Raw genomic sequence first — 18,953 nt, forward strand, 5'->3', positions numbered from 1 at the left:
GAACTCAAAAATATTTTGTAAAACTGAACGCCACTTACAGTCAGAGTTCCTACTTGTAAAACTGGGGCAAATCAATCCATCCCGACTACTGAAGAGGCTTCCTGACATCAAATATAGCAAATGTTAAACCATCAACTAATAGGCAACGTAAAGTATATTTACCTGGATTCAGTTAAGATAATACATCCTGACATACAGCAAAACCTGTTCTGCATGTAACCTGATGTCTGTTACCGGTGTAGTTTGGTTATCAGCTGGAAATCATTAAAGATGCAAAAACCATATGATATAATGATCTGATAAACAAATGATTATGTAGCTGTTAATGAGCGACGTTCGCTGAAAGGTTCATCTTTTTAAATGACCACCGTGGCCACTGCTGAGGGCTCAGTTGGGTGCACAATTAGAAACATCGGTTTGTCAGGGTCGGCCATGTTTTTGCGTTAGCCGTTGTGCACCTGGAACGCTTTGAGATCGGAAGTTGGAAAGTGTGAGTTGACCTGTGTGAAGGACTGCAGGAGCTCCGACACGTCTGAGAAACATTGACTGTGACTGAATTCATTTCTCAGCTCAGCAGCCTGACTCACACTTCCCTGAAATGATGAGTCACATCAGTGTGTGTGTGTGTGCGTTCTGCTGAGTGGACTGACCAGAAATGAACACGCTGTTTTACCGGCACAGAAAGACAGTTTAACTTTGACTTCCCTTTCAGTCCTTTTAAGGTGAGAAACAATTATTCCCTGGGTCCTCTGGGAAGAACGACGTTACATTCAGCATCACGCACCTGGAACGCTGTGAGGTCGGAAAGGTTCAACATTGTCATGTGAACAGAGACAAAGAGTTTGGTCGTGTTGATCAGCTGTTAGTTTACAGATGACTTTGTGACTCGCTTCATTTCATCTCTTTACTGCCACTGTCTAAGAAAGACAAGCAAACAGAACCAATCAGCAGCCTCGGAGCTGCACTTCCTCTGACGTCCACTAGATGCTGCTGTGATCAAAAGTCTGACTGTTTTGAAGTGAATGAGAAAACGTACAACTCCTCTTGACAAACACAAAGTCAGAACAGTTTTTTAGAGACAGGTGACATGTAGAAATACTCTGTTACCAGTAAGCGTCCTGCATTCAGAATGTTACTTTAGTACAAGTACATATTTAGTGTTACTATAAGTACAGTATGTGAGTTAAAGGTTATATTCTGCTTTTTGGCCGTTTCCCTCTCCTTTAGTTTTATATACATTTTCTGTGCATATAACTGGGTTTGCAAAGTCCAACTCAAAGGGAGTTCCCATCTCCCACAGAAATCTCTGCTCCTGAACTGAACTCAGATGGATTGTAGTCCAGCCTTTACTTCGGCGTGACTATGTAACGCATCATAGTGGTCGCCTAGCGGCTAGTGTGGTACGCCCTCAAACCGAGCTAAATATGAAATTTAAATAAGGTTAGAGCCCCTCCAGGCAGTTAGAAGACATAAAGCAGTTACTGTGATGTAGAGACGGAGCTCAGCTAAAACGTTATGAAACTCTTGATCCAGTCTGGGTTCAGGAACATGTACGGCTTGTCAGGACCCGCCCTTCTCTGCTTCTGCTTGGCTAGTAGTCCTTACCCAGGTACTGCACATGTGCAGCTCCCAACAAAGATCTAATTGAAGTGAGATGCTTCACCTCATAGCTGAAACAGAGCGTTCAACACAGGGTGAGAAGAGGAGCTGCAGAGATGAGCAGTCTAACAAAGATTAAACCACGTAGACCTGTTCAGGTACGACCTCTGAATAACATGATGGACGTGAACATGAGCAGAATGTGACCTCTTTAATGTACCGTCACTTTCTTTCCACCACTGCAGTTTTTACACAGCACTCAGCAGATCTACTGAAGAATAGACCACAGCAGAATAGACAAAAGAACTTACACTGTGTGATTCATCGATAGGAAACAGCTGCGAGACGGTGTAATGATGTCTGCATGTGTCACTGTGGACGCCTCCCTGAAGCAAATATCTGACTGTGTTTGAGTCAGCAGAATGAAAACAAACTTCTTACACAGCTGTAAGAAGTGGACGTCACTGGTAGAAGTACTGAACTTAAGTATAGTTTGAAGGTATTTCCATTTTATGCTACTTTATACTTGATTAATTTAGTTACTTTGCAGATAATAAATACAAAATATAAACAGTAATTAGTAAATGCCATGTTATTGCAGCTCCTTCCTGCAGAGGCCGTGTTTATTGTGATAATAAGTGATAATTTGAACTTTTGAAGTATTTCTAAAATGCAGTATTATTACTTTTACTTCATTAAAAGGTCAGAGTACTTCTTCAACCACTGAGAGAAGTCCGACGTTTCTTATTCACTTCAATACAGTCAGTCAATACTGGTGGTCCTCCAAATTTCTTTTACTTGTAATAAACTAAACGAGTTCTTCTTCTTCTTCTTGTACATGTTCACCGTAGTGATGAAACGCGCTCTGAAGAGCAGTTTGTCCCTTTGGGCTACTGTAGAAACTAGGGGTGGAGAAAAATCGTTACAGCATAGTATCGTGATATTTGCCATGGCAATACTGTATCAATACACGGACGCCAAGTATCGTTATTTTATTATATAAACTGCAGATGGGAGTTTTAACTTTTTGGTACTAGAGTAATAAAATCTATTGCTTTTTTAGTCCACTAGAAAACTTAACAGGACCATATAGAGGACTGAAAAAGTGATATGAACAAACAGAGAAAAGTATCTTTTTAGATAAACAGATGTTGACAAATTTTGACTTTAGGGACCTAATTGGAAGTTGGAAAAAGGTAATAAATTGCAATATATCTCAATATATTTAAAATCGCAATAAAATCGAATCGTAACATAAATATCGTGATAATATCGTATTGTGGGCCCTCTGGTGATTCCCACCCCTAATAGGAACATGGTGGTGCAACATGGTGTCTTCACGTAAGAGGAGGTGTCTGTAGATAGAAACGTCTCTTTCTAAGGTAATAAAAACACAACGGTTCATTATGGAAGGTCTTTATGCACAACTGAAAACAGAGATATGAATCTCATGTTGCATCAGAAGTATTACTCACTGAACCTTGAATGCAGGTATCTCTACACTGTGGTACTGCTACTTTAGTACTTCTTTCATTACTGTACAATTTTACCTTCAAAGAACTGACTTTAAGATTGCTTTAAGTTCCTTCAACTCGCCACAGAACAAACTTATGTCGGCAGTCATGCAGTCAAAACAGAACAATAACTCTTAAAAACGTAAATCTATAATAAATATGCAGCTGGGTCGCAGCTAACGCTGCTCGTGGCTGCTGGTTGTCACGGTAACACAGCACGCTTCCTGCCACGCCACCAATTTGTCCAGCTGCGCAATGTTCAGAAATACAGCAAGCGATTACAGCCGTTTAATAGTTCATATTTTAAAAAACTAAAAAGCCACGTGTTAGAAATACCAACACTGTAACACACATTCTAACACACACTCTAACACACACTGTAACACACACTTTAACACACACTTTAACACACATTCTAACACACTCTAACACACACTGTAACACACACTGTAACACACACTCTAACACACTCTAACACACACTCTAACACACTCTAAAACACACTCTAACACACACTGTAACACACACTCTAACACACTCTAACACACACTGTAACACACACTTTAACACACACTTTAACACACTCTTACACACTCTAACACACACTCTAACACACTCTAACACACACTGTAACACACACTTTAACACACACTCTAACACACTCTAACACACACTGTAACACACACTTTAACACACACTCTAACACACTCTAACACACTCTAACACACACTCTAACACACTCTAACACACACTCTAACACACACTGTAACACACACTCTAACACACTCTAACACACACTGTAACACACACTTTAACACACACTTTAACACACATTCTAACACACTCTAACACACACTGTAACACACACTGTAACACACACTCTAACACACACTCTAACACACACTTTAACACACACTGTAACACACACTCTAACACACTCTAACACACTCTAACACACACTCTAACACACACTTTAACACACATTCTAACACACATTCTAACACACACTGTAACACACACTCTAACACACTAACACACACTCTAACACACTCTAACACACACTGTAACACACACTCTAACACACTCTAACACACACTCTAACACACACTCTAACACGCACTGTAACACACACTGTAACACACATTCTAACACACACTCTAAGACACTCTAACACACACTCTAACACACACTCTAACACACACTGTAACACACACTAACACACATTCTAACACACACTCTAACACACTCTAACACTCTAAGACACTATAACACACACTCTAACACACACTCTAACACGCACTGTAACACACACTGTAACACACATTCTAACACACACTCTAACACGCACTGTAACACACACTGTAACACACTCTAACACACACTCTAACACACTCTAACACACACTGTAACGCACACTAACACACACTCTAACACACACTCTAACACACTCTAACACACACTCTAACACACACTGTAACACACATTCTAACACACACTCTAAAACAGTTTCTAACACACACTCTAACACACATTCTCACACACACTAACACACACTGTAACACACATTCTAACACACACTCTAACACACTCTAACACACACTCTAACACACAGTCTAACACACATTCTAACACACACTCTAAAACAGTTTCTAACACACACTCTAACACACTCTAACACACACTCTAACACACTCTAACACACTCTAACACACACTCTAACACACACTGTAACACACATTCTAACACATTCTAACACACACTCTAACACACTCTAACACACACTCTAACACACTCTAACACACATTCTAACACACATTCTAACACACACTCAAACACACACTAACACACACTGTAACACACATTCTAACACACACTCTAACACACATTCAAACACGCACTCTAACACACTCTAACACACACTCTAACACACACTCTAACACACACTGTAACACACACTAACACACATTCTAACACACACTCTAACACACTCTAACACTCTAAGACACACTCTAACACACACTCTAACACGCACTGTAACACACACTGTAACACACATTCTAACACACACTCTAACACACTCTAACACTCTAAGACACTCTAACACACACTCTAACACGCACTGTAACACACACTGTAACACACATTCTAACACACACTCTAACACACTCTAACACACACTGTAACACACACTAACACACACTGTAACACACACTCTAACACACTCTAACACACACTGTAACACACACTCTAAAACAGTTTCTAACACACACTCTAACACACACTCTAACACACATTCTAACACACACTCTAACACACACTAACACACACTGTAACACACATTCTAACACACACTCTAACACACTCTAACACACACTCTAACACACACTCTAAAACAGTTTCTAACACACACTCTAACACACACTCTAACACACTCTAACACACACTCTAACACACACTGTAACACACACTCTAACACACACTCTAACACACATTCTAACACACACTCTAACACACACTCTAACACACACTGTAACACACACTAACACACATTCTAACACACACTCTAACACACTCTAACACACACTGTAACACACATTCTAACACACACTCTAACACACTCTAACACGCACTGTAACACACACTGTAACACACATTCTAACACACACTGTAACACACACTAACACACACTGTAACACACACTCTAACACACACTCTAACACACACTCTAACACTCACTCTAACACACACTCTAACACACACTCTAACACTCTAACACACTAACACACACTGTACCACACTCTAACACTCACTCTAACACACACTCTAACACACACTCTAACACACATTCTAACACACATTCTAACACACACTCTAACACACACTGTAACACACATTCTAACACACATTCTAACACACACTCTAACACACTCTAACACACATTCTAACACACACTCTAACACACACTAACACACATTCTAACACACACTCTAACACACTCTAACACACACTCTAACACACACTCTAACACACTCTAACACACTCTAACACACACTCTAACACACTCTAACACACACTCTAACACACACTGTAACACACATTCTAACACACTCTAACACACTCTAACACACTAACACACTCTAACACACACTCTAACAAACACTGTAACACACTCTAACACACTAACACACACTGTAACACACAATCTAACACACTAACACACACTCTAACACACTAACACACACTCTAACACACACTAACACACTAACACACACTGTAACACACAATCTAACAAACTAAGACACACTCTAACATACACTCTAACACACTAACACACACTCTAATACACTAACACACACTGTAACACACACTCTAACACACTAACACACACTGTAACACATTCTAACACACACTCTAACACACACTCTAACACACTAACACACACTCTAACACACACTCTAACACTCTAACACACACTCTAACACACACTCTAACACACTAACACACACTCTAACACACTCTAACACACACTCTAACACACACTCTAACACACACTGTAACACACATTCTAACACACACTCTAACACACTCTAACACTCTAAGACACTCTAACACACACTCTAACACGCACTGTAACACACACTGTAACACACATTCTAACACACACTCTAACACACTCTAACACACACTGTAACACACTAACACACTGTAACACACACTCTAACACACTCTAACACACACTGTAACACACTCTAAAACAGTTTCTAACACACACTCTAACACACACTCTAACACACATTCTAACACACACTCTAACACACACTAACACACACTGTAACACACACTCTAACACACACTCTAAAACAGTTTCTAACACACACTCTAACACACACTCTAACACACTCTAACACACACTCTAACACACACTGTAACACACATTCTAACACACACTCTAACACACTCTAACACACACTCTAACACACACTCTAACACACATTCTAACACACTCTAACACACACTCTAACACACACTGTAACACACACTAACACACATTCTAACACACACTCTAACACACTCTAACACTCTAAGACACTATAACACACACTCTAACACACACTGTAACACACATTCTAACACACTCTAACACGCACTGTAACACACACTGTAACACACATTCTAACACACACTCTAACACACTCTAACACACACTGTAACACACACTAACACACACTCTAACACACACTGTAACACACATTCTAACACACACTCTAACACACACTAACACTCACTCTAACACACACTCTAACACTCTAACACACTAACACACACTGTACCACACTCTAACACTCACTCTAACACACACTCTAACACACACTCTAACACACATTCTAACACACACTAACACACACTGTAACACACATTCTAACACACACTCTAACACACTCTAACACACACTCTAACACACTCTAACACACTCTAACACACACTCTAACACACTCTAACACACACTCTAACACACACTGTAACACACATTCTAACACACTCTAACACACTCTAACACACTAACACACTCTAACACACACTCTAACAAACACTGTAACACACTCTAACACTCTAACACACTAACACACACTGTAACACACTCTAACACTCTAACACACTAACACACACTGTAACACACACTCTAACACACTAACACACACTGTAACACACAATCTAACACACTTACACACACTCTAACACACTAACACACACTCTAACACACACTAACACACTAACACACACTGTAACACACAATCTAACAAACTAAGACACACTCTAACATACACTCTAACACACTAACACACACTCTAATACACTAACACACACTGTAACACACACTCTAACACACTAACACACACTGTTACACATTCTAACACACACTCTAACACACACTCTAACACACTAACACACACTCTAACACACACTCTAACACTCTAACACACACTCTAACACACACTCTAACACACTAACACACACTCTAACACACTCTAACACACACTCTAACACACACTCTAACACACTCTAACACACACTGTAACACACATTCTAACACACTCTAACACACTCTAACACACTAACACACTCTAACACACACTCTAACAAACACTGTAACACACTCTAACACTCTAACACACTAACACACACTGTAACACACACTCTAACACACTAACACACACTCTAACACACTAACACACTAACACACACTGTAACACACAATCTAACAAACTAAGACACACTCTAACATACACTCTAACACACTAACACACACTCTAATACACTAACACACACTGTAACACACACTCTAACACACTAACACACACTGTAACACATTCTAACATTCACTCTAACACACACTCTAACACACACTCTAACACTCACTCTAACACTCTAACACTCACTCTAACACTCACTCTAACACACACTCTAACACTCACTCTAACACTCACTCTAACACTCTAACACACATTCTAACACTCACTCTAACACTCACTCTAACACTCACTCTAAACACTCACTCTAACACTCTAACATTCACTCTAACACACACTCTAACACACACTCTAACACTCACTCTAACACTCTAACACACACTCTAACACTCACTCTAACACACACTCTAACACTCACTCTAACACTCACTCTAACACTCTAACACACATTCTAACACTCACTCTAACACTCACTCTAACACTCACTCTAACACTCTAACACACATTCTAACACTCACTCTAACACACACTCTAACACACACTCTAACACTCACTCTAACACACACTCTAACACTCACTATCCAACGAAGGTTAAAATGAAGGGCAACTGGACTTGGTTGAAGCTACTGGAAGACGTTTCGTCCCTTATCCAAAGGACTTCTTCAGTTCTGACTGACTGGCAGGGAAACTCAGCTATTTAACCTCAGTGGGGTCGTTATCTCGGGTCATCGAGACCGCTGGTTCGTTAGTGTTCCTTGTTGCTGTGACGACAGTCGTTACAGTCGTTGAGACTACCTGTGGCCAAGACTGAACGACCATCGTTGGTATCTTCACCTGAGGCCAAGACTGAACGACCATCGTTGGTATCTTCACCTGAGGCCAATAGGTTACGTTTGTTGAGTTTCCTGGGAAGTGATGAAAGGACAGCATTGTAAGTGGGGGATAAGTGGTGGCGTAGACCCCCTCCCCTGTTCAATGACGGCTTCTCAACCCTGGTGTAGATGGCTTCCTTGACACCTCTTTCAAACCATCCATCTTCTCTGTCTAAATGTGCACCTGGTGGTCCTCAAACGAGTGTCCTCTGTCCTTCAGATGTAAGTAGACAGCAGAGTCTTGACCTGAGGAGTTGGCCCTTCTGTGTTGAGCCATGCGTTTGTGTAGTGGTTGTTTAGTCTCCCCAATATACAGGTCTGTGCATTCCTCACTGCATTGGACCGCATACACTAGATTGCTTTTCTTGTGTTTGGGTGTGCGGTCTTTGGGGTGTACCAGCATCTGTCTTAGTGTGTTCTTGGGTTTAAAAACACAGGGATGTTATGTTTGTTAAAATCCTCCTGAGTTTCTCTGATACTCCAGACACATATGGAATCACAATGTTGTTGCGTTTGACCTTCTTTTCCTCATCCCCGTAGTTTTGTTCTTCTTGGATTTTGTGGCTGTCTTCACAAAGCCCATTTAGGGTATCCACAGGCTGTAAGTGCCCCCTTCAGGTGGTTCTGGTCCTTCTCTCTGGCTTGGGCTTGTTGGTATGTTTTCTGCTCTGTGGTGCAGTGTTCTCATGACCCCTAGCTTGTGCTCCAGTGGGTGGTGGGAATCGAAGAGTAGGTATTGGTCTGTGTGTGTGGGTTTTCTGTAAACACCAATCTGCATGCTCCTGTCCTCTTCAATGTGTACAGCGCAGTCCAGGAAGGCCAAACTGTTGTTGTGAACATCTTCTCGTGTGAACCTGATGTTACTGTCCACAGAGTTGATGTGTTCTGTGAAGGCTTGCACTTCCTGGCTTTTGATTTTGACCCAGGTGTCGTCCACATATCTGTACCAGTGGCTCGGTGCTATTCCTCTGAAGGAGTTGAGGGCTTTATTCTCCACTTCTTCCATGTAGATGTTGGCCACAATCGGGGATACCGGTGAGCCCATGGCACAGCCATGCTTCTGTCTGTAGAATCCACCGTTGTACTGGAAGTAGGTGGTGTTTAGACAGAGGTCGAGTAATTTGCAGATTTGGTCAGGGCTGAGTCTGGTTCTGTTGTCCAGGGTGTTGTCTTGTGTTAGCCGTTTCCTAACGGTTTCTACTGCCTCTATGGTGGGGATGCAGGTGAACAAAGAAGTCACGTCATAGGATACCATGGTTTCATCTGGATCCAGTTTTAGTCCTCGAACTTTGTTTACAAAGTCAGTAGAGTTTTGGATGTGGTGAGGCGTGTTTCCCACCAATGGAGCTAAGATGGTGGAAATGTGTTTGGCAATGTTGTAGGTGACCGAGTTAATGCTGCTGATAATCGGCCTGAGTGGGGCTCCTTCTTTTGTGTATCTTGGGAAGTCCATAAATGCATGGAATGGCTTCTCCAGGATACAAACGGTAATATTGTTCACGGGTGATGGTGTTGTCCTTCTGTAACTGTTGTAGACATTCTATGGCCTTTTTCTTGTATCCGCTGGTTGGGTCTCGTCTCAGTGTCTCATACGTGTTTGTGTCCATTAGTAGTGTGTTGACTTTGTTCTGGTAGTCAGCTGTGTTAAGTACTACCGTGCATCTTCCTTTGTCCGCAGGTAGGATAGTGATGTTTTGATCCTTGCTCAGGGATGTCACAGCCTTCCTCTAACACTCACTCTAACACTCTAACACTCACTCTAACACTCTAACACTCACTCTAACACACTAACACTCACTCTAATACACACTCTAACACACACTCTAACACTCACTCTAACACTCACTCTAACACTCTAACACTCACTCTAACACTCACTCTAACACTCTAACACTCTAACACTCACTCTAACACTCTAACACACATTCTAACACTCACTCTAACACTCACTCTAACACTCTAACACTCACTCTAACACACACTCTAACACACTAACACACACTGTAACACACACTCTAACACACACTCTAACACTCACTCTAACACTCTAACATTCACTCTAACACACACTCTAACACACACTCTAACACTCACTCTAACACTCACTCTAACACACACTCTAACACTCACTCTAACACTCTAACATTCACTCTAACACACACTCTAACACACACTCTAACACTCACTCTAACACTCTAACACTCACTCTAACACACACTCTAACACTCACTCTAACACTCTAACACACATTCTAACACTCACTCTAACACTCACTCTAACACTCTAACACTCTAACACTCACTCTAACACTCACTCTAACACTCTAACACTCACTCTAACACACACTCTAACACACTAACACACACTGTAACACACACTCTAACACACACTCTAACACTCACTCTAACACTCTAACATTCACTCTAACACACACTCTAACACACACTCTAACACTCACTCTAACACTCTAACACTCACTCTAACACTCACTCTAACACACACTCTAACACTCACTCTAACACTCTAACACACATTCTAACACTCACTCTAACACTCACTCTAACACTCACTCTAACACTCTAACATTCACTCTAACACACACTCTAACACACACTCTAACACACACTCTAACACTCACTCTAACACTCTAACACACACTCTAACACTCACTCTAACACTCACTCTAACACTCACTCTAACACTCTAACACTCACTCTAACACTCACTCTAACACTCTAACACTCACTCTAACACTCTAACACACATTCTAACACTCACTCTAACACTCACTCTAACACTCTAACACTCACTCTAACACACACTCTAACACACACTCTAACACTCACTCTAACACTCACTCTAACACTCTAACACTCACTCTAACACTCACTCTAACACTCTAACACTCACTCTAACACTCTAACACACATTCTAACACTCACTCTAACACTCACTCTAACACTCTAACACTCACTCTAACACACACTCTAACACACTAACACACTAACACACACTCTAACACACTAACACACACTCTAACACTCACTCTAACACACACTGTAACACACACTCTAACACACTAACACACACTCTAACACACTAACACACACTAACACACACTGTAACACACAATCTAACAAACTAACACACACTCTAACACACACTCTAACACTCTAACACACACTCTAACACACACTGTAACACACACTGTAACACACTCTAACACTCTAACACACTAACACACACTGTAACACACTCTAACACTCTAACACACTAATCCAACGAAGGTTAAAATGAAGGGCAACTGGACTTGGTTGAAGCTACTGGAAGACGTTTCGTCCCTTATCCAAAGGACTTCTTCAGTTCTGACTGACTGGCAGGGAAACTCAGCTATTTAACCTCAGTGGGGTCGTTATCTCGGGTCATCGAGACCGCTGGTTCGTTAGTGTTCCTTGTTGCTGTGACGACAGTCGTTACAGTCGTTGAGACTACCTGTGGCCGAGACTGAACGACCATCGTTGGTATCTTCACCTGAGGCCAATAGGTTACGTTTGTTGAGGATTTTTAACAAACATAACATCCCTGTGTTTTTTAAACCCAAGAACACACTAAGACAGATGCTGGTCCACCCCAAAGACCGCACACCCAAACACAAGAAAAGCAATCTAGTGTATGCGGTCCAATGCAGTGAGGAATGCACAGACCTGTATATTGGGGAGACTAAACAACCACGACACAAACGCATGGCTCAACACAGAAGGGCCAACTCCTCAGGTCAAGACTCTGCTGTCTACTTACATCTGAAGGACAGAGGACACTCGTTTGAGGACCACCAGGTGCACATTTTAGACAGAGAAGATGGATGGTTTGAAAGAGGTGTCAAGGAAGCATCTACACCAGGGTGGAGAAGCCGTCATTGAACAGGGGAGGGGGTCTACGCCACCACTTATCCCCCACTTACAATGCTGTCCTTTCATCACTTCCCAGGAAACTCAACAAACGTAACCTATTGGCCTCAGGTGAAGATACCAACGATGGTCGTTCAGTCTCGGCCACAGGTAGTCTCAACGACTGTAACGACTGTCGTCACAGCAACAAGGAACACTAACGAACCAGCGGTCTCGATGACCCGAGATAACGACCCCACTGAGGTTAAATAGCTGAGTTTCCCTGCCAGTCAGTCAGAACTGAAGAAGTCCTTTGGATAAGGGACGAAACGTCTTCCAGTAGCTTCAACCAAGTCCAGTTGCCCTTCATTTTAACCTTCGTTGGATAACTATGACCTGGATGACTGAGAATCTTCATAGACATCTAACACACTAACACACACTGTAACACACTAACACTCTAACACACTAACACACACTGTAACACACTAACACTCTAACACACTAACACACACTGTAACACACTAACACTCTAACACACTAACACACACTGTAACACACTAACACTCTAACACACTAACACATACTAACACACTCTAACACTCTAACACACTAACGCACACTGTAACACACTAACACTCACTCTAACACACACTCTAATACACTAACACACACTCTAACACTCACTCTAACACTCTAACACACTAACACACACTCTAACACACTAACACACACTGTAACACTCACTCTAACACACACTCTAACACTCACTCTAACACACTAACACACACTCTAACACACACTCTAACACACTAACACACACTCTAACACTCACTCTAACACACACTAACACACACTGTAACACTCACTCTAACACACACTGTAACACACACTCTAACACTCACTCTAACACACACTAACACACACTGTAACACTCACTCTAACACACACTGTAACACACACTCTAACACTCACTCTAACACACACTCTAACACACTAACACACACTGTAACACACACTCTAACACTCACTCTAACACACACTCTAACACACTAACACACACTCTAACACTCACTTTAACACTCACACTAACACTCACTCTAACACTCACTCTAACACTTACTCTAACACTCTAACACTCACTCTAACACACACTCTAACACACTAACACACACTCTAACACACTAACACACACTCTAACACACACTCTAACACACACTCTAACACTCTAACAAACACTGTAACACACTCTAACACTCTAACACACTAACACACACTGTAACACACTCTAACACACTAACAAACACTCTAACACACACACTAACACACACTCTAACACACTAACACACACTCTAACATACTCTAACACTCACTCTAACAAACACTCTAACACACACTCTAACACACTAACACACACTCTAACACTCTAACACACTAACACACACTGTAACACACTAACACACACTGTAACACACTCTAACACTCACTCTAACACACACTCTAACACTCTAACACACTAACACACACTGTAACACACGGTAACTCACTCTAACACACACTCTAACACTCTAACACACTAACACACTCTAACACTCACTCTAACACACTAACACACAGTGTAACACACTCTAACACTCACTCTAACAAACACTCTAACACACACTGTAACACACACTCTAACACACACTCTAACACTCTAACACACTAACACACACTGTAACACACTCTAACACTCACTCTAACACACACTCTAACACACTAACACACACTAACACTCACTCTAACACTCACTCTAACACACACTCTAACACTCTAACACACTAACACACTCTAACACACACTCTAACACACCCTCTAACACACTAACACACTCTAACACACACTCTAACACACACTCTAACACTCTAACACACTAACACACACTGTACCACACTCTAACACTCACTCTAACACACACTCTAACACTCTAACACACTAACACACTAACACACACTGTAACACACTCTAACACTCACTCTAACACACACACTAACACACACTCTAACACTCACTCTAACACACACTCTAACACACACTCTAACACACACTCTAACACTCACTCTAACACACATTCTAACACACATTCTAACACACACTCTAACACACACTCTAACACACACTCTAACACTCACTCTAACACACACTCTAACACTCTAACACACTAACACACTCTAACACTCACTCTAACACTCACTCTAACACTCACTCTAACACACACTCTAACACTCACTCTAACACACACTCTAACACTCACTCTAACACTCACTCTAACACTCACTCTAACACACACTCTAACACTCACTCTAACACTCACTCTAACACACACTCTAACACTCACTCTAACACTCACTCTAACACACACTCTAACACTCACTCTAACACACACTCTAACACTCTAACACACTAACACACTCTAACACTCACTCTAACACACTAACACACAGTGTAACACACTCTAACACTCACTCTAACAAACACTCTAACACACACTGTAACACACACTCTAACACACACTCTAACACTCTAACACACTAACACACACTGTAACACACTCTAACACTCACTCTAACACACACTCTAACACACTAACACACACTCTAACACTCACTCTAACACTCACTCTAACACACACTCTAACACTCTAACACACTAACACACTCTAACACACACTCTAACACACCCTCTAACACACTAACACACTCTAACACACACTCTAACACACACTCTAACACTCTAACACACTAACACACACTGTACCACACTCTAACACTCACTCTAACACACACTCTAACACTCTAACACACACTCTAACACACTAACACACACTCTAACACTCACTCTAACACACACTCTAACACTCTAACACACTAACACACTAACACACACTGTAACACACTCTAACACTCACTCTAACACACACACTAACACACACTCTAACACTCACTCTAACACACATTCTAACACACATTCTAACACACACTCTAACACACACTCTAACACACACTCTAACACTCACTCTAACACACATTCTAACACACATTCTAACACTCACTCTAACACACACTCTAACACTCTAACACACACTCTAACACACTAACACACACTCTAACACTCACTCTAACACACACTCTAACACTCTAACACACTAACACACTAACACACACTGTAACACACTCTAACACTCACTAACACACACACTAACACACACTCTAACACTCACTCTAACACACATTCTAACACACATTCTAACACACACTCTAACACACACTGTAACACTCTCAAACACTCACTCTAACACACACTCTAACACTCTAACACACTAACACACACTGTAACACACTCTAACACACACTCTAACACTCTAACACACTAACACACTCTAACACAAACTCTAACACTCTAACACACTAACACACACTGTAACACACTCTAACACACACTCTAACACTCTAACACACTAACACACACTGTAACACACTAACACACACTCTAACACTCTAACACACTAACACACTCTAACACACACTCTAACACTCTAACACACTAACACACACTGTAACACACTCTAACACTCACTCTACCACGTAGCCTTGTGCTCTGGTTCTTTCTGAACATCTTGGTGGAAAATTTTCTAACTGAATTCTGAGAAAGCAGCTCGGCTCACCACTGCCTGTGTTCGTGGAGCTAACTACACGCACACACAGAAACACACACACAGCTTCACCTGCTGCGGTGTTAGCGTGTTGCTCAGCGCTCAAAAGACAGGAGTCAAACCAGCATCACTGCCAGACTCCCTTTGAAAATTAACTGAAAACGGAGACCCACACACAGCTCAGGTCACCTGCGAGTGTGTGTGTGTGTGTGTGTGTGTTTTGTCATTTAGGTACTTTTAGGTATTCAGGTGTTATTTGAACTGAGGTTCTACAGAAATAGTCTGTCAGCTGATCTGAAGCCCGAGGCGGAAACTCAACCACACGGATTACCTGGAAAGATATTTCTAGGTAATACCACACACGAACACACACACACACACACACACACATGTTATCAGGCAGTAGATAAAACTGAAGGAAACCACAGCGACAGGATAGAATATAAATAGAAAGTGAAAGCATCTCTGTGCTGCGTTCAGGGGGTCTTTCACACACACATTATCTTCAGATATCAAACCTCATCTGCTCCTGATCTGACACAACCTGAACCAGGTCTTCTCTAGTCCAGCTCAGCCCCAGGTCTGTGGTCTAAACTGAACCTGACAGCATGATGAAAGTATGCTGCATCTCCTGTCAGCCTATGAGTCACATGAATGTGTTTTTAATAACGTTAGAGATGGTGACTGCTTATTGATCCAGGTCAGGTTTCCCCAACAGACGTCTAGAAGTGACTCTCTTTTGGTCCTTTAAGAAGAGCTTTTCAGATGGAGGTTTGGAAAGGACCAGTTAACTAGCAGCAGTCTTTAAACACAAGTATGAGGCTTTCTCCAGTGGAAGTTTGGAATAAAGCCGTTAATGAGCAGCTAGTTCTGTTCTGGTGTGGTTGTTTTTTAAAACCACGTTTTCCAAATGGAGGTTTTGAATGTAAACATGTTATCAGGTCACATTTGAGTTATTTTTGAGCCCATAAAGGCCTCGAGCAAAACGTTTTTTAGCTTATAACATTCTGCAGCTAAGAAACAAGTGATCAGTCATTTCTTGGGTTGACAGTGAAACGAGCTCCGTGTTTCTGTCTCAGTTTCAGTCAGACGAGTCTCGCTGTGTTTCAGTCTGTCTGCCTCTCCGTCGCTCTGCCCTCCAACACACACACACACGCACACACACACACACACACACACACACACACACACACACACACAGTTTGTCTGCAGAGTTTTAGGGATTTTCTGCACTTTGCATATCATTTGCATTCAAACCAAAATACTGTCTGCAGTGTCACATCTGATCTCCCCACATACACACACACTCACACTCACACACTCACACTCACACACACACACACACTCATTACATATCCCGGTTGACACCCGAAACAGAGAAAACCATCTCTTATTAATAAACGTGTTTATTCTATGCTTTACTTCACACGTCTGATTTTATTGATTATTTCTCTTACTGATTTCTTGATCCACGCTGTGAATGTGACGGAACTTGATCCAGACGGCCCCCTGCGACCCCTTCAAACGCCACAGGAGCCCTCTGAAGCATGAAGAATCAGTCAAGAACCCCGTCCTTTCAGGGACTTCTGGAACCAACTATGGAAGGGCCCAGTAATCCCCAGACAACCCTAAACCCTGTCCTGGAACTTCAAGGACTTCTGGAAGCGAATGAAAGACTGCTCAGTCACTGCCGAGCATCCCTGAACTATTTCAGCGACCTCTGAACACTGTCTAAGATACCTTTCAAGGACCATTGGAATCGCATCAGGGACCTGAAGAGCCGATTGTGAAGCATTTTCATGATGTAACAAGATAACATGACATAATAACATTAAAACAAGAAACAGTCACCTCATACTTTTAATCTTTTCATATTTTCTCTTTTAACCAAACTCCCACCAGATTTCACTGATTTCACTTTTTCTTTGGTTCGCACGTCAGCCACCTCGGTTGTTTGTATTTTCTGTCCCGGTCTCCAGGAGCACCAAGTCACCTGACTCCTACATCCACCTGCTCACCTGTTTTGCCCCCCACATCTCCACCTGCTTCTGCCCTCCTGTTACCTGTTCCTGTGTCGTCTGCGAATATGCTAAATCAACAGAAAACTCAATGGAGTCTGGTTTGTGGTGAGGAAAGAGACT

At 41.7% G+C, this 18,953-nt stretch overlaps 2 protein-coding genes across 2 annotated transcripts in view; both read right to left on the reverse strand.

The window, feature by feature from the left end:
• The window catches only part of LOC119897314 (NACHT, LRR and PYD domains-containing protein 12-like), a 609,009-nt gene that overhangs the window by 232,875 nt on the left and 357,181 nt on the right, over window positions 1–18,953 (reverse strand). The window lies entirely within an intron of this gene.
• Window positions 1–18,953, reverse strand: part of LOC119897619 (apoptosis regulator Bcl-2-like) — a 29,484-nt gene that overhangs the window by 7,785 nt on the left and 2,746 nt on the right. The gene's annotated exons all lie outside the window — the stretch shown is intronic.

Source organism: Micropterus salmoides, unplaced genomic scaffold (assembly GCF_014851395.1).
Source record: "Micropterus salmoides isolate LMB-PRFRI ecotype aquatic unplaced genomic scaffold, ASM1485139v1 Ms_hic_scaffold_1, whole genome shotgun sequence".
Classification (NCBI taxonomy): Eukaryota; Metazoa; Chordata; class Actinopteri; order Centrarchiformes; family Centrarchidae; genus Micropterus; species Micropterus salmoides.